We start from the raw sequence: 21,470 nt of genomic DNA, 5'->3' as shown, positions 1-21,470 counted from the left end.
CCCCCACCCCATCATATGGGAGCTAAATGACCCATGCCCAGTCTTAAGCATAAATTCAAGTGGAAGCAACAATTCTTCTCTTGATTGCTCCAAAACTTAGACAAAGACCAAAATATTCAAAAAGCCATTATTAATAGTATCAATACAATAAAAGCATATTTACTAGAGTCCAAATAACTGACAATCTGACTTAAAGATTTAGACTGTTTTCTGTATGAGCAAGACCACCCTATTCACATGGGGCAATAGGGAATTACGAGACATCTTGCCACGATCCTCCTTTCTTTGATCCTCTTCTCTCTCCACATGGTGACATTATATTTAGCCTAAAACTCAGCACTTCTTTAACATCTTTACTCCTCTTGGTCTAGACTTACACTGTCCAATACTGTGGCCATTCGCCACATATGGCTATTGAATACCCGAAATGTGGCCAGTCCAAATCGAGATGCAGTGTAAGAGTAAAATACACACCAGGTTTCAACACTCGGTACATGTATGTATTTTCCATTCCTGCTATAAAAAATTATTATAAATTTAGTAGCTTAAAACACCCACTCATCATCTCAGTGTTCTGTGGTCCAGAAGTGTGGTTCAGCTGCGCCCCCTGCTTGGAGTCTCACAAGGCCAAAATCAAGGTGTCAGTAGGGCTGCAATCTTCACTGGAGGCCCTGGAGCATTCAGGTTGTGGGCCCAATTCAGTTGCTATGGCTGTAGGGCAGGTCCTGTTTCCTTCCTGGCTGTGACCCAGGAGCTCCTCTCAGCTCCAGAAGGCTACCTGCATCCCTGGTCATATTGGCCCTGCCATCTTCAAACCAGCCACACAGCATGTTGAATCTTTCTCATGCCTTGAATTTCTCTGACTTCTCTTTCTGTCTCATCTCTTCTGCTGATAGGCCGAGTAAATACTCTGCTTTTAAGAACTCATGTGATTAGATCGGGCCCATTCTGACAATCCAGGATAATCTCTCCAGTTTTAACCTTAACTGCATCTACAAAGTCCCTTTTGCCATATAGTGAACATATTCACAGGTTCCAGGGATTAGGGCATGAGAGTCATTCTGCCCATCAAAATACAAAAAAAAAAAAAAAAAAAAAAAAGGAAAATATTTCATTAATATTTTTTGTATTTCTCATAGGTTGAAATTATAATATTTTAGCTATATCAGGTTAAATATAATTAAATACATTATTAAAATTAATTCTATTTATTTTTACTTTTTGATGATCCATAGCATTTTTTAAATTGCATATGTGGCTTATATCTGTACCTTACGTTACACTTCTACTGGCTAGCACGAGTCTAGACCTAGAGAGAAGTTACAGCCTTTTCACCATTCTCATAGTTTGTGACATCTGATCTGGGGGCCCCTTCTGTATAAGAAATGCTTCCCTTACAATCAAGTATGACCTTATACTTTTAAGCCTCTTTCATACAAGTGACACTTAAATATAGTGATGGAGCATATAGAGATGGCGCATGGGTTCATTTCCATTAAGGAAGGCCTCCAGGTCAATGAGATCTAAATCTGATAACCCTAAGGATTACCGAGCTTTCTCTATCTTTTTGTTCCTGGTGGTTGGCACACAGATGGGTCCTTTCAATGAATATTTGCTAACCCAACTGAATCTAGATGTCAGTAATTGACTGGTTAGAAGCAAAAACAAACAAAAAGAGTTTGGAAAATAAGTTAGCTACCTCCAGCATATCCTAATAATGACAAATACTTCCACACTGAAGTGAGAGGACAGCCTCCATTTCAAACTGAAAGCTGAACAATATTTACCAGTGACATTTCTTTATGAGACAAGAGTGCGATGATACTTGGGGAAAAAATTTTACCAAATGAACACTCTAATTAACCAAATGTTCTCATTACTGTGTACTTTATTCGGCTTTGGTGAGTAAACCAAACTGATGAATCTGTGACTGTTTTCAAAACTGCATTTTAAAAAGATTTTTTTGGATGTGTGTAAGTGTGTTTAGTTTTATTTGTTGAATTTAACACAATACCGAAATGTTTCTACTAACAATGTTAGGCTTCATCCACTCACCTTTGCACTTCACCTAGCAGCAGGCCAGGTTGTTTGTGGGTATAGAAGGACAGACCACAAAAAGGGCATGTATCCCGATCCCATCCTCCAACCACAGGCAAAGCAGAAACCCTTTCCAAAGCTTTGCTTCAGTTTCTTGGACTGTGCCTAGTCTCAGCCCCAGGTGTGATCTTGCACAAGCTAGGCAAAATCATCCTGACAATCCCCTGGTCCATCAGCTACAGAGCTAAAGATCCTCTGAGCAGTTAGGATTGCTGAGAAAGCTCGGGCTACTGAGTGTTCTTCCACAGCCAGACAAAAACCTAAAGCAAGATGGAATCAGGAAAAACTCGGTTCATCTCACTCCTACTGTCCTCCTCAGTAATCTTCCTGACCCAAAGGAAGAAAACAATACCAATAAAAAGATAATATAAATAAATATTTCAAAGTTTACTAATTAAAAGGACCGAGAGATGGAATGAGGCATTCTTCAAAATCTGTTGTCGTGGCTTTGTGGACTTTATTGCTTATCAGCATTTTTCCCCTCAAGAAAAACAGAACAGCAACATTTGTTCAGAAAAAAAGCAAATTGTATGTTTCTTCCTTTCTTATTACTTTTATTGTTTGAGGTTTCTTTTAGACTATAATGTGGCATTGTGATTTTGAGATGGAAAAAAACCCCAATCCCTTGTCTTTCAAACATTAGAATGTGATTGTATGCTATTGTTGCCAACAATGAGCTAAAGAGGTTAATGGATCACATATCTGGCAAACAGCCATCTTTCCTCTAGCTCAATGTATTAAACAATATACATTTCATTGCTGCTGCTCAGCTTATGATTTTGTCTGAGTAGTTAGTAAATAAGTTTACTTACATTTATCTCTTTCTAGAACTCAACAGCTTTGTCCTTCAGACTGTATCCTAAAATTCAAAAAGTGAAGTTTGAAATCTGAGTCACGACCTTTGCATGTAATGCTGAGAGTGGGCCTGGAGGAGGGGGTGGGTGGGCTGTTGAATGAGAATCTAGAAATATTGCGCATTGCCCATTGCATCCAACCTTTCATTTTGGGGGCTGCCTAAATTAACATAGTGAAATTACCATAATAAAAAGGAATGGATACTGCAGAAAGCACCACAATTCTTTCTCGTGTTGTTTCCAGGGATCATTCTAACAGACCTCTAGTTAAATGGACCAATTCTCTCCACCCACCCCAGGGTTGAGTCAACTTTGCATTCTAAGACTGTCATTTGAAAACAGACAAGCAGTCATAAGCAGTAAGGCTGTAATCCCCCACCTAAAGGACTTTTCTGTGTACTGCATTTTACTGTGAAATTAGCAAGAGACCTAATACCTCAGCAGCCAAAAAAAAAAAGTTTATTTTTAGGAAAGTCTAAAGGAAAAAACTTTATCAATGAGAAAGATAACAGTTTTCACAGAATCTTTGGTTGGGTGGGGAGCAGATATAAAGGAGGGGACTGGAGTTGGGAGAGAAGCAACACATCAGTCAGATCAGGTGGGATCCTTTCAATCAGGAAAAAAGCACAGTAACTAACTAGAGCATAGAGTCCCCTTGCTCACTGCTTTTGCTGGACATAGGAGGCACATCGACTGAATTGGGAAGGCGAGTTTGGGATTTGGAAGTGGAAAAACGGTGAACCCTGATATCCACTTCCCAGCTAGGCGGTGATCGCCCCCTGTGACTCTGGATGCACACAGCAGTCTGACAACCATTGCTGCCACCGCCCGACCCCTCACAGACTCCGCTCTCCAGCCTGGTACACTGGAGCCACACACGACCTCCCTGGACACCTGTGTGCCCCCATCCTCCAGGTGTAGGCCCCTCTCACCCCAAAGAGACCGGTCTCAGAAACTCAGTGATTGAGTGCCTCTGACTTCTGTGTCCCCGGGGTTCTGCCACTCTGGTCTCTTCGGCGGGTTCTCCAAGCAAAGACCTCAATCCACCCTGGAGTCCTGCACACCCACCCCTCTCCCTACCGCGCAGCTGGCCCGCGGTTCCTGGTGGGACACAGCAGGACCTCTGCCTCTGGGTAAATCCTCTCCTTCCCTTTCTCTGCCTAAAACCCTGCAGCAAGCTGCTCTGGCGGGTGCGCCCATCTCTCCACTGAAGACACCTGCGCTTCTTTCCCCACCCTTCCCCACCCTTTTCGCTGCGGTTTCTCCACTGCCTTTGGGAACTAGGGAGCGGCAGCTGGAGAAGGAGCTGGGAGAGGAGGGAGAGGGCGAGGAGGAGCAGGGGCGGGGTGGGTGGGGTGAGAGCCCAGAGGGTGTGGACTGGCAGCCACTCTGCAGCTGGTCGCCGCCGACCCGGTCCCTCCCGCGCGCCGGAGTGATGGAGGGGAAGAGATTCGCTTAGACACACACACGCTCACACAGCTGGGCACGTCTCTGGGAGGCAGCTGCCGGCTGGGGAGCACCAGGGGCTGGGCGGCGGCCGTGACAGCGCCAGCCGCTGGAAGCTGGGAGCCCGCACAGCTTGGCACCGGTGGCTCCAAGACCCAAGAAGGGAAGAACAGAGCCACACACTGACTGTTGCTCTTTGGGGCGGATCGGGAAGGAACAGGCTTCCCAAGGAGCTGTCACCGAGGACACCGGAGGCTCTGCCCTCAGCGCGCTGAGTCCGGGTTGCGCCGGTGCCCGTGCGCTGCGAGGAGGATGCGCCCTTCCTCCCGCAGAGTGGCTGCGGGCCCCGGCAGTGCGCGGACTCGGGCTCCTGCGGCCGCCCGTACCGTGCCCGCGCTGCGGGAGCGCGCCCTGCCGCACCTGGCTCCAGTCTCCCGGGGAAGTGCAGGAAACGCTCCCTAAACTACACTACGTACTTCTCGCCCGCTTCCTCCTCGGGCCGGTTCCCCACCCGGGACCTCGCAGCCGCAGCCGCCGTCGCCTCCTGCGTGTCGGGCCCGCCTGCCTCTTACTATCACGCGCACACGCACAGCCCCGCTCGCTCGGCTTCACGCAGACTCTCTCTCCGCCGCGCCCAAACCGTGGCGTCCGAAACTACTGGACCAACTGCCGCCGGGACTGCAGGAGCCGCCCAGTGGCCTGGTGCGACCCGCTGCCGGCCCGGGTCTGGGCTCCTGCCTGCGCCTCTGCCGCCGCGGATGAGGGTGAGCTGGGCGCACTGCCCGCCTTGCGTCGGGGAGGGGCTCGAGAACAGCGCTGAAACCTCTTAGATTTGGGGGGAAGTGATAGGGGGAGAAATCGACTAGGGGTGACATCCATGCGATGCAGCCAAGTCACTTTTGTGAGGCGTAGTACTGCTGGGCACTGCCTGGGGAAGACTTTTGAGACATTCGCTGGGGCTCGAGGTTAAACTAGTGCGAGATGGAAAACTGCAGGTTGATTCCTTGGGTGAATTTAGAGCCATCGGTGTCAGTCAGTCTGTGTCTCACCCTTAGGAGGGGGCAGCGCTCTGGGCTCTCTTTAAGGCAGAGAGGCAAGATGCGTTTAATTGGCAGAGTTTGGGGGTTCGCGCTGGGCCACTTCCCGGAGTGGCGGTGGGGCTGTCATTTGCAGCGCGAGACGCCTTGGGGTGAAGTAGGGGCCTGCGAGGCCAGAGCAGAGGGCAGTCAGAGGGCCGGCAAGGCTTAGTGAACTTGAGCAGCGGGTGCATTCTCCTCCCCAGCCGCCCCCACCCCTTGCAGACCCAGTCCCCGCCCCCTAGTAGCCCCAGCTCATTCAACCAATCACACACACACACACACACACACACAGGAGTTGGATGCCATCGAGGGGTGGTCATATTGTTATTACTAAGAGGTGCAGAAGGTCACTTTGGCTACTGAATGGAGCACTGAGACTCCAGCTTCTGGGACTTGGACACCAGACAGCCTTGGTTTAGGGAAGTGAGAAAGGAGCGCTCAGCCTTCTGTGGCTGCCTCTACCTGGCGGTTCCAGGTGCACAGCGAGCAAACCTCGGACGAACTCCAGTCACTTCACCTTGTTGGGCTCCGCTCTCTGACTTCCCTCCTTGGAGTGCTTCAGGGCACCCACCCAAGGCAGCTGCTGCTCAGATCCCTGGTCTCCCCAGACCTGGCCGGGTAGGTGGGTCTCCCTCCCAATTTTCCACCCTCCCTCCCTCCAATACCAGCTTCTTCATGGAAAATATTGATCCCTTAAGGAGAGGTTTAATATTTGCAAAGTGCTTTATATCATATTACTTCGTGGATACATTTAATTACACTGTAACTCTTCTCTGATTTATGAAAACTTAGTCTGATAAATTGCATGCAGGGTCTGATTGGCGAGGGAATGAGAGTGGGTGGGTGACCTTTCTGTAAAGGTGCTCCTTTCTAAACTGATTTGCTAGAAGTGATATAAAGCTGGTGCTTCTGAAAGATTTTGCTCAGTAGTTTTGACTATTCCGGGGCTTTAGACAAATGTTTTCACATTACAATTCATTTCAAATATATTCACCTTCTAGTCCAAGAAAAAAAGTTGAAAAGAAGATAAAGCGTTTGCATATTTGGATATCAAAACTATTTTTTAAATGTTTGTATTGGTATCAATTATGTTGAACATGGCAGATTTTAAGTGACCTTAGTGGTTTCTCCTAGAGAAGCTCTTAGAAGGAGAAATGAAAACAATACTACTTACCTTCCTCCCTGTGTTTGTGCACTAAAGGTCCTTGCTTAAAGTGACTGAGTGAGCAGCAGGGTAGGCTTCTTTACTTTAGGAATGTGAAGTCAGGCACCAGTGGATTGATGGAGACACACGAAGATATTACAAGAAACATAATGATGGGAAGAAACTTGCTTAAATTTAACTGCCTTCAGTGCAGAGAGTTTTAACAGGGAGGGAATGAAAACTGTTCTGGCCCCTTCCAAATTACTCTCCACTGTTTTAAAATAGTCTTTTCTGCCTTAATAAAGTATATAGACACATCATTAATAATGTAAAATTGTATTTAAATAGATGCCTAAACCAGATTATCTGACAAATTATGGAGTTTCACAGAGTACTAGGATCGTGGTGTCTAGGTTAAGCCAGACCTCAAGCTTAGATTTTAATATTGGAAGTTGCTTTCTTTGACATCTTTGTGGGAAGGTGCTGCTTACAGTGTGCTGATTATGCTCGCAACATTGTCCTTACCATTTCGCAGGCATTCACAGATGTTTTTGAATGAATAACCTTCTTACTCACTAAATTTTAACTCATTCAAAAAGTATGTATTGAGCACACGAGCACACATGATATGCAAAGCTGAGCTGAGTGTTACTTTAAACCAGAAAGGATCTTCGGAAGCAGTAGGATGCTTACTCCCACACTGTCAAAGGGACTGCAGAGCAGGGGCTTGCTTAGTGAAGGAAGCAGCTTCTTGCCCAAAGTAGGTGGTCAACGAAGAGTCCTTGCTTCAAAAATCATACAAGATGTTTACCAGCCGACTTTGCTTTCCCCGTGACTCCACCATTGTTCTTAACCCACCACATCATTTAGATATGACTGAACTTCATAGAATTGACATTGACTTTAATCTTCTTGCGCTTAGTCTGAATACATGGGAGAGCTGTAACTATCGTACGTTGCTCTAGCTCTCTGTCCATGATTTCCATGGAACAGGGCCAGGTCTGCGTATGCCGGTAGTACTCATTTATGAGTACATGCAAATGTTCCTGTTGCATTAAAAAAGCAAACTCACATTCATAGAACACAACAAGTATTTTGCTCCTTTCTTTTCTCGTCTCTTCACAACCTCGGAAACAGTAACATCTCTTAACAATGCAATTATACTATGTAAATTAGCAAGTTAGCAAAAATGGTTATTTAGGACTTTCTAGAAAAAGGGAAGTGTCTTAGGGAAATTTTAGGTCTGGGGAATTTTCCTTGACTCTTTTGACATGTTTGGCAGGATGGTCTTTTATTTTAGAGACTTTTATTCATGAATGAAATAATTCTCAGGGCAGCTTGCTATTAAGGGAGCTGGCAGAAGAGGGAATGCTTGCTAAAAATGATACGGAAAACTCTGAGAATAGAGTGTGAGCATAGATAATAGTAGGTTTGTGCAATCAAAATTATGTGAATACTAATATTTTATGGGTCTTTATATGCATATATTTTGGGATTTTTTAATACTTTTTTCAAATACTTTCATAGTCTGAGGTTATTGCAATTACATGAAGAGTGACTGGTAGTGGAATTATAGTTTGTTTTGCTTTAGGAAAAGGTAAAAGTTTGAAAAGAGAATAAATCAAGTTAAGAGAATAATTATTCAAACCACAAGTTTATCTTCATTTAAGTCCTGACTTTTTTTTTCCCAAGGGGAAGGGAGAACTCAAAACCAAAATAACTAGTTAAAATTTCATTATGACCTAAGTTGTTACTATTTAGAAAAGCCATTATATTTTAATTTTTCTGTGAATTTAATATAAATTTTTAAAAACCAGCAAAAGTGTAATACTTTGTTCCTATAATCCAATTTAATTGTTGAAAAATTTTGCTCCCTCTAGAATCAGTGTTTGTTTCTGAGTCACGATGTTAAAGTAACCTTTACAGCAGAAGTACAATTAAAGCAAGATATTAATAATGACATATACAAGCATGGATCTAAGTCAAAAACATTTCAGAGCAGCTAACACCTCAAAAGTAGAAGCAAAAGATATCTGAAGATCTGCATAATATTTAGTAAAGATAAAAAAAATCTCTAAATCTCATATGCAAATTCCATTATCATGTTCTACTTAATTAACATTTGGTAAAATAGATTATTTTCCATCTTCCTGAAACTTTTTGTGAAAGAAAGCTATGTCAGTACTAAGAAGTAGTTGACTAGTTGGTTTGGCTTTAAGCCACTTTACCTAGATTGTGCATGGTAAGCAGGTCTGTTTATATGTATACATGTATGCTTATACATATGGAACATATATATATATTGTATTCGTATAATATATATGCATGTTTGTCTAATACCTTTGAACAATAGGAAGAGAGTCCCCTCTGTAGCATGTATGGTTTGTGAAGTCAGCATCACCTTGAAAATAGTACTTATAAACACTCAACTAGTTTGAGATTTCACTCGCATGTGGGGTATAAATCTGAAACGTGGACACAGACAGTGTGGTGGTTACCAGAGGGAAGGGAGTGGGTGGGGGGCGGAGGGGTCTGCCGAACACCTCCTGTGGTGGCAGAGGACGGTCTGGCTGGGGGGGCGGGGATGGGCAGCAGTGGGACATACGGATCTGGTATCGCAGAAGTGTACTTTGAAGCCTATGTGATCCTATTAACCAGTGGCATCCCAATAAATTTAATAAAAAAATTTTAAAGAATTGAGACTAAACTTTTTTGAAGAACTTATTTAAGAAACACTTTCGATAACCTTTAGTGTGGGCCTGATGCTGTCTAACGACTTTCACAGAGAGCAAATAAGTAGTTATTATTATTATCCCCATTTACATGAGGAGACTGAGGCTCAGGGAGCCTAAATCAATGGCTTATGCTCCACAGCTAATAAATGACAGGGCTGGGATGTAAGCCCAAGCAGTGCGCTATGCTATGCCACTGCTCTTGAACAGATACATATTTTTATTTTTAAACATTTTTTAACATTTTATTTATTTATTTCTAGAGAAAGGGGAAGGGAGGGAAAAAGAGGACAGAAACTCAATGTGCGGTTGCCTCTCAGACTCCCCCTACTGGGACCCTGGCCCACAACCCAGGCATGTGCCCTGACTGGGAGTTGAACCAGCGATTCTTTGGTTCGCAGGCTGGCACTCAATCCACTGAGCCACACCAGCCAGGGTTTGAACAGACATATTTTTAACTCACTTAAATAAGGGTCCAAGTGTGAAGCAAGTTCAGTTGTAAAGCAAATACCTTCCAGCAGCTGAGGTTTGTGAGGGTTTTAACTTAGAGTGAATTCTTAAGGAATTCATAAGGAAGGCGCTTGTCATGAAACACTGACATAAGCTCAGCTAGAGAGATGCTAGCACAGTGCTATAACTTAATGAAGTTCTTAATGGACTCAGTAATTTTCTTAGGTTCAGCTACTTTTAAATTAGGTAACTTAAGAACCGATGCCATATTTAAGTAGTTTTAATAGCTGAAAGGATCTGATACTGAATGTTTTATGCTTCCCATAATATCCTTATAATATGAACTTCTTGCACAGAGGTCAATGTTACACGTTACTCTATGGTACGTGCCAAAGGAATCAGGAGAGTTTTATGCGAAGGTGTAAAATGAAACTAATTCTTCTTTGACCTATGTGGCATACCATAGGCATCCAGTTAATGGTTACGGCATGCACTGAAGGGAAGTATTCTAGAAGTTGCTAGTATACAGGTAAAGAAACTTTATATGTCTTTATAATTGCATAGTTTTAAGGTTATGATTTAATATTAAATAGAACTTTTCCTTTTTCATGAGGACCTTAGGATAGTACTATCTATGAAACCCTGTGGAGTAATAATCTTTGTGAGACCGAGGGACCTGAGATAGAAAGAGGAGGATGGTGCAAGGAGGGTGAAATAATAAACTGATTAAAGCGTTCAAGTTTAGAAGTCAACCAAAGGAAAACTGCCTGTAATTGTACCTTTTATTTAAAAATGGCACATAACACATAATGAATGTTAAGGAACAGAATCTTTACACTGTTAATGAGACAGCACAACCATGCTGTCACAAATATTAACAATCTGCTATTTGGGCACAGTTTGGGGAGCTATTTCAGAACATATTAGAATGTCACTGCAGTGCTCCTTGTCATAGCTATGTAACTCAAGTCACAAAAGAAATCACAATAATTCTTGTTTTAATCTGTTTTTAGAGGGAGGGCATGGGAGAGAGGAAGTGAGAGATAAAAACATTGGCCAGCAACCCAGGCATGTGCCCTGACTGGGAATTGAACCCATGACCTTTCAGTGGCCCAGTCCCCTGAGCCACACCAGCCAGGAAACAATAATTCTTAATGTGCCTCAACATACATAAGATCTACCTATCTATGAGAATTGGTTGTACTCCATTGCAAAGCATATGTTCTGTGCATTCTCTGTTAAGGGAAAGACATGAAGAGAAGAAATATATGTTTCAGACTTAAGCTTGATGCAGGTGTTACTGGGTCTAAAGGCTTGTGTCAAGCGTGGGAATTGAGCAGAGACATTTGAGACAGCTACTTCCCAATTTTTTGTTGCAGTGTGAAACATGTTCACACAATTCTTTTGAAGTTGTATCCTCTTCTACAGATATAATTAACGGGGAGGAGCGAAAGTTTTGCTAAATAGCATTGAAACATTTATATTTATCTTTATATCTAACATGAATTGAAGCATTAGGACATTAAGAAATTTTTTCTCTTTTATATTTTTATGCCATATAGAGTTCATGGTTTAAAGTACAAATCTATTTTCTAACTCTGGTCATTAAACTTGATTTAAAAAGTTAAATTGAATTTTATTCTTAGATTATCTTTTGTAACATTTCATTCTGGTAGCCACCCAGATATCCTCATTTTATAGGCTTAGAAAGCTTAGAAACTAATGTTCTTCTATGTTATTTTGTCTTAATGGATATACCTATTTACTTCTTTATCTTTGTCAAAATAATAAATGGTAATAGGTAACATGTAATCAGTACTTACTATGTACCAAGAATTGTACAGGTATTAACACATTGTATTCCCACAAAACATTCAATGGGATGTATATCATTAATATTTCCATTTCATGGATGAGAAAACCAAGCCCAAGAGAAGTCATAGCTAGAGAGGTGGAGCCATGATCCAAACTTGCTGTCCCGCCCAGAGCCCACACCAATGGACTTCTCAGTAGCGATTAGCCCCTGAGCACCTTCTCTGAGTTCACGGCCCCGAAACCTATGCCTCCCTATTTCCCTGTGACTTCTTTGCAACAAAGGAGGGGTTTATTTTCAACAAAGGTTAGTTTCTTGGCTTTGTCATCTCATACTATTTCCTATGTACATGCAAGGCTACTAAAGCAAAAAATGAGGCCATATTAATTTTCAGTAAATTGTTGGATATACTTTTAAATAGATTTAAATAGATCTGCCAAGATCCTGCTAAATAGTTGTACCCATGATCTGGATACAGGGGTAGGGAGCTGACATACTCCATGCTAGTGGAATTTCTTAATATGGAGAGATAGCTGCATGTGACCTGGATATTCTAATGTACTTTTTTCTGAGCTGGATGGAGTTGTATACAACCAAGTAGCCCTGGAAAGACCTTCTCCCTAGGTACACAGTGTGGGGAAGTGGTGGGTACCTCCTTCCTGAGAGTAGGCAGAAAATTATGGAGGTGTTCCATTGTCCACCTGACTGAGTGCCTCTCAAGAGTAGGATTGTGCTGGATTATATTCCTATCACCTTTACTTCCATGGTACTTGGCACATGGTATCATGAGGCAGACACAGAGCTTCTTCCTGTGGACATCTCAGAATCTGGAAAGTGGAGAGCTGAGAAATTTAGCAGGGGGGACATATGGAGGGAGATGGAGAAAGAAAACAGGGCAAATATGGGGGCACATGAGGAGACCATGAACCAGCAGATAGACTGATAGCTAGTAGGAGTACTTGTTTTCATTCCAGTGTTTTTATTTCATATTTGTTTTATTCCTCTGTTCCTAAAGTTTGACTAGATGTGCAGTGATCACTTAATCCTGATGACTGACTCTTTATAGTTGAGGATATTATTCCCATTGTCCTGAAAGCATACCTGTCACATCATAAAATAATAAATATTAGCTATAATTAGTATTGCCTGATTTTTTAGAGATGGAATTATTTTTTCTTAATGAGATATTTATCTTATTCTCATACCCTGTCCACTCTGAAATGTATGACTAGACAGTTAACTGTTACCATAGCAGCATTTAGTTTTGGAGTTTCTGTATTCCATAAATACTAGCATCCTTTTAATAAGGAATTCTGAACTCTGTACCTACCAACATAAGATCAAGATCTTGAGAATTTTATACACCATTACTTTTCTAATGTTACCTCTTCTCTAATCACTCTGTTATTTGATCTTCTGTATTGACACCATCATCTGTTCAGACACCCAAGAATACTGAGAAACCAAGAAGAACAGTTATAAGGATCATAGTAGGGACATAGATACCTTGGGATCATCTTGTATTTCTCCTTCTCCTCTTCTGGTCTGTCACCAAGACATGAAAATCCTGCCTCCTGAACACCTACGGTCCCACCAACCCCAATGCTATTGCTGTAGTTCAGACTGTTGGAACTCAACTGGATCACACCAGCCTCCTTATTAGCTTTAGGTCTCCAATTTCTTCAACGCTTCTGAAATTTTTTTCCAAATGCTAACCTAATCATGTAATTCCCCTGCTTAATAACCTGCAACATCCTTTGCCTTTAAGAAAAAGTTCAAACTAGCTCAGTCTTCAAAGCCCTTACTGTTCCAATGACCCAGACTGCGACTCATCTATCACTCCAACACAAAGTCCATGCAATTGGGTGATGCCACGCAAGGAACAGAACGTGCTATTTCACACTTCCATGCCTTTGCACATGCTGGCCCCTCTGCCTAGAGTGTTACCTGTTTGTCTAACTTATCTTCCTCAACAAATTCTCTTTCTTTTCTTACCCTTCTCCTTGCAGCCCACCCACCCTGACCCACACCACTATCAACATCCTCATTGCCTAGTATAGGATCTGGAATATATGAAGTACTAAATACATTTTTATTGAAGAAATAAATAGTCATCTTACTCTTTCTTCTGCCTTACTTTTCTGCCTTTCTCTGTCTGAGTTATTTCAATAAACATTTATTGAGCAACTACTGGGTACCAGGAAGTGTGTTGGGTGCAGAGGATATAAATGACCTTTTCCTTGCTCTGAAGAAACTTTCAAGCCCAAGAGCAAACCCACTTGGTAAAGCAACAGAAAGTATTCAGTGTACTTGATGATGTAGAAAAGATAGGGTGAGGACACGTCATGAGGGAGAAGATCTAGTTCTGCCAGAGATCAGGGAGAACTTGCTCCCAACTCTTCCCCATTTCCCCTCTTCTCCAGTTTTCTAAGTGTCTTTTAGTAAGCATCCATCTAGGAAGGCTATTAATTTTTAAGAATAGATTCAAATCTCCATTTCTCTAGTCATGGTCTATAAAGAACTAGATAATTTTAATTTTTATTTTCCACCAGCAAGACTCAGAAAGCTTCAGAAAGTTCCATAAAAGTCCCTGAGCTCATTTTGAGTCTTCTATTCAAAATTAAATATATCTAATAATCATATTACTTAAGTTGATTTCTCCTCTAGAAAGCAAGAGACAGATTTAACCAGTTATGAGTGATTGGTTTATATCCCTCATAGTGATATAAAAATCTGCTTTCTTTTTTAAGATTTAAAATAATAATGAATATAAACTCACCATTGCCACATAGGAAAACTCAATAACCTCCAAAATAGCTAACAACATATGATAATCTTGTTAAGAATCTTATGTAGTTCAAAAGAAATAGAAATGGCCTGTTGAATAATGTATCTGATATCCAACATTTTCTGATGCGTTGTCATTCCCTGGTGAGTGACTATATACACAAAAAATAAGAAATTACCCTCAAAAATAAAAAATACAATATTACCTTAAGATACAATATATAAAATGTAACCCATTATTCCTAAAAACATTGACACATTTGATATAATATTTGAACTGTAACTATTTTAGTCAACTTCTTTTATTATGGTGTTATTTCTGAAACTAAAAACAAAAACAGAGAGATCCAAGAAGACAGCAGAGTAGGTGGAAGCTATACTCACCTCCAAGAACAAAATTGGAAATACGACTACATTATAAAACAATCAGCCTGAACAACCAACTGAAGACTGTTGAACTTTTATAACCGAGGATTTACAGAAGAAGACACATTGAGACTGGTAGGAAGGGCGGAGACGCGAAAAGGGCTGGTCCTGTTCCCACAGGTAGCAACTGAGGTTCCATAGAGGTATCTCAGTTGCAGGGGGTGGGGAGTTCCCTGAGAAGTGTGGAATCTAACCCCCAAGCTTGGCTCCCCAACCCAGAGCACCAGAGCTGGGAAGAGATGCCCATATAACATCTGACTATGAAAAGCAGCAGGGTTTCTGTCCACCAGGGAGAGACAAGAATCTGTTAGAGAAACAGGCAACCTCTTAAAAGGCCAATGCACAATATTTTGTTTGCAGCCACTGATCTGGGCTCCAGTGGAGGGAAGGAATAGCAGACTAGAGTACTGCGAATAGGGGTTTGTGGCTCTGGGAAGAGAGTTGAAGGAACAGCTGCCAGAATCCCTGTGCTGAGCTATTGTTCCATACCACAGGTGCCATCTTTCTTGGGCAGAGCACTCCGCTCTGTGTGGTATCTGCCTGGAGGAAAGCAATAAGCCCATCTTCTGAACTCCCTCTTGCCCCACCATGTAGACCTTATACCCTGCTGAGGAGTACAGCCAGAGGCTCTTTCAGTGACTGAACCTAATAGGCAGCCAACAGGCAGACGCAGGTGGAGACATAACTCCACCTGCCCCCAGGGCTAATGCTGGTAAAAGCCAGCGTTGGTGTGTGGCTTGGTCCTTACTGTCCATACCCAGGCCCAGTAGAGACAGTCACAAGCTGTGTATTGCTTATAGCTCCAAACAGGTTGCCAAGGGCCAGTCACAGGTAGTGTCATATTGGGCTGCACCAGAGTCCCTCCCAAGAGGCGCAGAACCAACACACCCAATGGCCAACTTCAGACAACATCAGAGCATAATCCACTAAGCTTCAGAAGCAGCATATCCAAAGGGAGATCTTGGCAGGAGTCAAACCCCACTGAGGTGAATTCTGCTTTATGTAGTCAGCAACTACATAGCAGCTTGCATGTCATGGTCAGATTTGAACCTCACAGTCAGCCAGCTGAGGGTTGATCCCATGCACAAATGGGGCAGTAGTGATCAAGACTAAATTACAGCAGGAGGGCCCACATGACACACACAAAGATATTACTGTAGTACCCCACTCAGGTGATCAAGGAGATTGCACTACTGGACCCCAAAGGACACCTACTACATAAGGCCATCCCATGAAGACTGGGAGTTATAGCACATCTACCTAATACATAGAAACAAACACAAAGAGGGAGCCAAAATGGGGAGATAAAGAAACAGACACTAAATGAAAGAACAGAAGAAATCTACACACACACACACACACAGACACACACACACACACAAGCTAAATGAATTGGAGGCAAGCAACTTATCTGATATAAAGTTCAAAGTAGTGGTTATAAAGATGTTCAACAGCATGAAAAAGGATATAGAAACCATAAAAAGGACCAGTCAGAAATGAAGAAAACAAACCTGATGTGAAGAATACAAGGGAAGGAATAAGCAGATTGGATGAAGCAGAAAATCGATCAGCAACTTGGAAGACAAGATAGAAAAAAATTGCCAGTCAGAGAAGCTAAAATGAAAAAATGATTTTAAAAGCTGCAAGACAAAGACAGTTGTCTACAAGGGAGCTCCCATAAGATTGTTAGTGATGAAAAGTAAGGACCTACAACACTTTACCCAGGAAACTATCATTTAAAATTGAAGGAGAAATAGTTTCCAAGCCAAGAAATAGCTAAAGGAATTTGTTACCACAAAACCAGTATTACAAGAAATGTTAAAGGACGCACTTTAAGAAGAAGAAAAAACAGAACATAATCAAAAGAATAAAGTGGCAATAAATATATACCTATCAATAATCACTTTAAATGTGAATAGCTTAAAAGCTGCAGTTGAAAGATATAGGGTAGCTAAATGGATAAGAAAATAAGACCCATATATATGCTGTCTACAAGAGATCCATCTCAGAATGAAAGATACGGACTAAAAGTAAAAGTGTGGAGAAAGATATTGCATGCAAATGGAAATTTTAAAAAGCTGGGGTAACAATACTTATATCTGATAAAAGAGACTTTAAAACACAGTCTATAGTAAGAGACAAAGGAGGACACTGCATAATGATAACTGCATAATGAAGGGATCAATCCAATGAGAGGATATTACTCTTGTAAACATTTATGTACCCAACAAAGGAGCACCTAATATGTAAAGCAAATCTTGATGGACATAGAGGCAGAGATTGACAGTAATACAGTCATAGTAGAAAATTTTATCACCCCACTGACGTCAATGGATAGATCTTCCAGACAGAAAATCAACAAAGATCGTAGCCTTAAGTGACACACTAGATTGGGTGGATTTAATCAATATCTTCAGAGCATTTCACCTCAAATAAGTAAAATTGAATATGAAAGAGAAGTAACAACTGACACCAAAGAAATATGAAGGATTGTAAGACAATATTACAAACAAGTATGTGCCAATAAACTGGATAAACTGCAACAAGGGATAAATTCCTAAAAACATACCATCTTCCAAAACTGCATCAAAAAGAATCATAGAATTAAATAGACAGATTACAACTAGTGAAGTTGAACCAGTAATTAAAAAAAGAAAAAACTCCCACCAAAAATAGTCCTGGATTGGATGACTTCACAGGTGAATTTTACCAAACATTCAAAGAACCAACACCTATTCTTCTCAAACTATTCCAAAAATTTCAAGAGGAGGGAAGACTCCCAAGCTTATTTTATGAGGCCAGGATTATCCTAATTCCAAAACCAGATAAAGACACTACAATGAGAGATGATCATAGGCCAATATCCCTAAGGAACATAGATGCTAAAATCCTTAACAAAGTATGAGCCAACCAGATCCAGCAAAACATTAAAAAGTTCACACACCATAATCAAGTGAGATTTATTCTGGGGATGCAGGTTTGGTACATTATCCACAAATCAATATATGTGATGTACCACATATACAAAATAAAGGATAAAACCCACATGATCATATCAATAGATGCAAAAAAAGCATTTGATAAAATCTAGCACCCATTTATAATAAAAAAATTATCAGCAAAGTGGGAATAGAGGAATTATAACTCAATGTAATAGAAGTCATAAATGACAGACCCACAGCCAACATTATACGCAATGGGAAAAAGCCAAAAGCATTTCCCTTAAGTTGGGGAACAAGACAGGGATGTCTGCTTTCACCATTCTCATTCAAGTACTGGAAGTCCTAGACAGCAATCAGACAAGAAGAAGAGGAAATGAAAGGCATCCAAACTGGAGCAGAAGAAGTAGAACTCCCCTTATTTGCAGATGATGAGATACTGTATATAGAGAACACCAAAGATTTCACCACATGACTACTAACACTGATAAAGGAATTTGATAAAGTAGTAGGATAGAAAATATACATCCAGAAATCAGTTACATTTTTATATGCCAATAATGAACTCTTAGAAAGGGAAACTAAGAAAACAATCCCATTCACAATTGCTTCAAAAAGAATTAAATACCCAGGAATAAGTTTAACCAAGAATGTAAAAGACATGTACTCAGGAAATTATAAGACACTGAAGAAATTAATTAAAGATAATACAAATAAGTGGAAGCATATATCATGTTTATGCTGAGGAAGAGCTAACATCATTAAAATGTCCATATTACATAAAGTAATCTATAGATTCAATGCAATTCTTATCAAGATACCAATGGCTTATTTCACAGAACTAGAACAAATATTCCAAAAATATATGTGGAACCATAAAAATCCCCAAATAGCCACAGTGGTTTTGAGAAAGAAGAACAAAGTTGGAGGAATCATGCTACTTGATGTCAAACTATACTACAAGGCCATAATAATCAAAACAGCATGGTGCTGGCATAAAAACAGTCATATAGATCAATAGAACAGAATAGAAACTCCAGAAATAAACCCATGCCTTTATAGTCAATTAACATTTGACAAAGGAAGCAAAAACATACAATAGGCTAAAGATAGTCTATTCAGTAAATGGTGTTGGGAAAATTGCACAGACACATGCAAAGAACTGGAACTAGACCACCTTCTTACACATTACACAGTAATAAACTGTAAATGGATTAAAGACTTAAATGTTAGACTCAAAACCATAAAAATCCTAGAAGAAAGCATAGGCAGTAAAATCTCAGACATAGCATTATTTTTCTGATATGTCTCCTCAGGCAAGGGAAACAAAAAAATAAAAATATGGGACTACATCAATCTAAAAAGTTTTTGCACAGCAAAGGAAACCATCAACAAAATTAAAAGACAACCCATTGAATGGGAGAACCTATTCACCAATGATACATCTAATAACAGGTTAATACCCAGAATAGCAAAGAACTTACAAAACTTAACACTGCAAAAACAAACCAATTAAAAAATTGGAAAAGTACCTTAATAGAAACTTCTCTAAAGATAACATACAGTGGCCAAAAGGCATAAGAAAAGATGCTCAACATCACTGATAAACGGAGAAATGCAAATTAAAACCACAGTGAGATATCACCTCACTCCTGTCAGAATGGTGATCATCAATGAATCAATAAACAGCAAATATTGGTGAGGATGTGGAGAAAAGCAAACTGTTGGTGGGAATGCAGATTGGTGAAGCCACTTTGGAAAGCAGGGTGGAGTTTCTTCAAAAAAATGTAATGTGAAACTGCCTTATGACCCAGCAATTCCACTTCTGGGAATGCATCAAAAGAAACCCACAACACTGATTCAAAAGAATATATGCACCCCTTTGTTCATTGCAGAATTATTTATAACATCAAAAATTTGGAGGCAGCCCAAGGGCCCATTAGTACATGACTGAATAAAAAAGCTGTGGTACATTTACACAGTGGAGTACTACTTGGCCATAAAAAAGGAAATCTTACCATTTGTGAAAGCATAGATAGACCTAGAGAGCATTATGCTAAGTGAAATAAGCTAGTCAGAGAAAGACAAGCACCATATGGTTTCACTTAAATGTGGAATCTAATGAACAAAATGAACTAAGAAAATAAAGACAGAATCATAGATAAAGAGCAGCCTGAAGCTGCCTAGGGTGAGGAGGGGCGAGGTTGAGGGGCTGGGGGTGGGTGGAGGGATTGAACAAAAAAGAACAAACTCATGAAGAGACAACAGTGTGGTGATTGCTGGAGGGAGGAGGGTGGTGGGGAAGGGGAAGGGGGGATAAATGGGGATGGACGGAGACTTGACTTGGGTGGTGAACACGCACTACAGTGCACAGAGGATGTGTTGTGGGATTGTGGGCTTAAAGCCTGTATAATTTTGTTAACCTGTGTCACCCCAATAAATTCAACAAAAAGGAAAATGAATAATAATAAAAAGATTGAATGGGTAGCAATTATACTGTATCTGCTTATAGCAATATGAATAAAAGTGTTGAAAAAATTATGGGAAAAAAATTATCATATTTTCTTCACTTCCACTGTAAAGCATGTAGAAGCATTAACTAATATTCCCTGGTTGTATAGACATTTTATTTCCATTTTCTGCCTTAAAGCTGAGAGAAAACTGTGAACAGTATAAAAGTAGAGCAAAGCCAATCCTGTCTGCTTTCAGTTATAAATCTACTTTGAAAGTGTCATTTATTGTGAGACTTTAACTATATTCTGTCTTAAAAGACAACATATCTAGGGATATATGTGTGTGATGTGTGTGTGTGTGTGTGTATACACATACATATCAAACTAAAGAAATAACATACTTATAATTATATATATAATATATATTAAAGATGCCCTATCTAGGGATATATTTTTAAAAAGACTCCATATCTAGGGATATATAACTATATACATAACTATATATAGCTTCTTCATTATCAAATAATTCTGTTGCTTTGAGAAAGGGTGTAGCTTTATGCTCTTACTGTCTTGTAATCATGAAGTTCTCTGTGACCTAATTCTATCAGGATAACATTCTGCCATTCTTTTTTTTAAAAAAATATTTTATTTTTAGAGAGAGGGGGAGGGAGAGAGAAAGAGAGGGAGAGAAACATCAGTGTGTGGTTGCTTCTCGCGTACCGCCTACTGAGGACCTGGCCCACCCCCCAAGCATGTGCCCTGACTGGGAATAGAACCAGTGACATTTTGGTTCGCAGGCCGGTGCTCAATCCACTGAGCCACACCAGCCAGGGCACATTCAGCCATTCTTGATCTACATACTGGTATTTCCCTACATACAGTAAGTGGTGCAAAATATGTTTGAAGTTAAAATGTCGGAAAGCTGAACAAAGACTCTTGTGTTATAAGTGGGTGACTATGGAAGTCACCATCCAAGGACACCTTTGAAAGTGAAAGGATGTATTATATTAATCACTATGCTGACAGAAAAACAAATATTGTAAATTCCCTTTGTGCAGTTAATGTAGTGCTGCCTTTCTGCACCCAGTGATCCTGCTCTCTGGGGAGATCAGTGCTAGGAGCCTGGGCTGGCACCGTCTTGCTTTCCCCAGCCCAGGGCCGGGGCAGACATTCTAACTGCATGCATTACAGTCTTTGTGCCTGGACACCTTAGATACCCTGAGTAGGCCTGAGGATTACTTTCTCTGTCA

At 40.9% G+C, this 21,470-nt stretch overlaps 1 protein-coding gene across 5 annotated transcripts in view; it reads left to right on the top strand.

Moving 5' to 3' along the window:
• The first annotated feature begins 4,064 nt into the window (after positions 1-4,064).
• Positions 4,065-21,470, top strand: part of HS3ST5 (heparan sulfate-glucosamine 3-sulfotransferase 5) — a 252,294-nt gene continuing 234,888 nt past the window's right edge. For 2 of the 5 annotated variants that reach the window (XM_045188692.2, XM_045188689.2), the window contains exon 1: positions 4,334-5,161. The gene's annotated coding sequence lies outside the window, so the exon portion shown is untranslated. Of the gene's footprint in view, positions 4,085-4,333; positions 5,162-5,189; positions 6,099-21,470 lie in introns of those variants that run through there. The other 3 variants (XM_053914164.2, XM_045188690.3, XM_045188691.3) reach the window with 3 other exon arrangements.

The sequence above is a fragment of the Desmodus rotundus genome, chromosome 11 (genome assembly GCF_022682495.2).
Source record: "Desmodus rotundus isolate HL8 chromosome 11, HLdesRot8A.1, whole genome shotgun sequence".
NCBI lineage: Eukaryota > Metazoa > Chordata > Mammalia > Chiroptera > Phyllostomidae > Desmodus > Desmodus rotundus.
The sequence above is the reverse complement of the archived record's forward strand: the minus strand, read 5'-3'. Positions and strand labels throughout refer to the sequence as shown.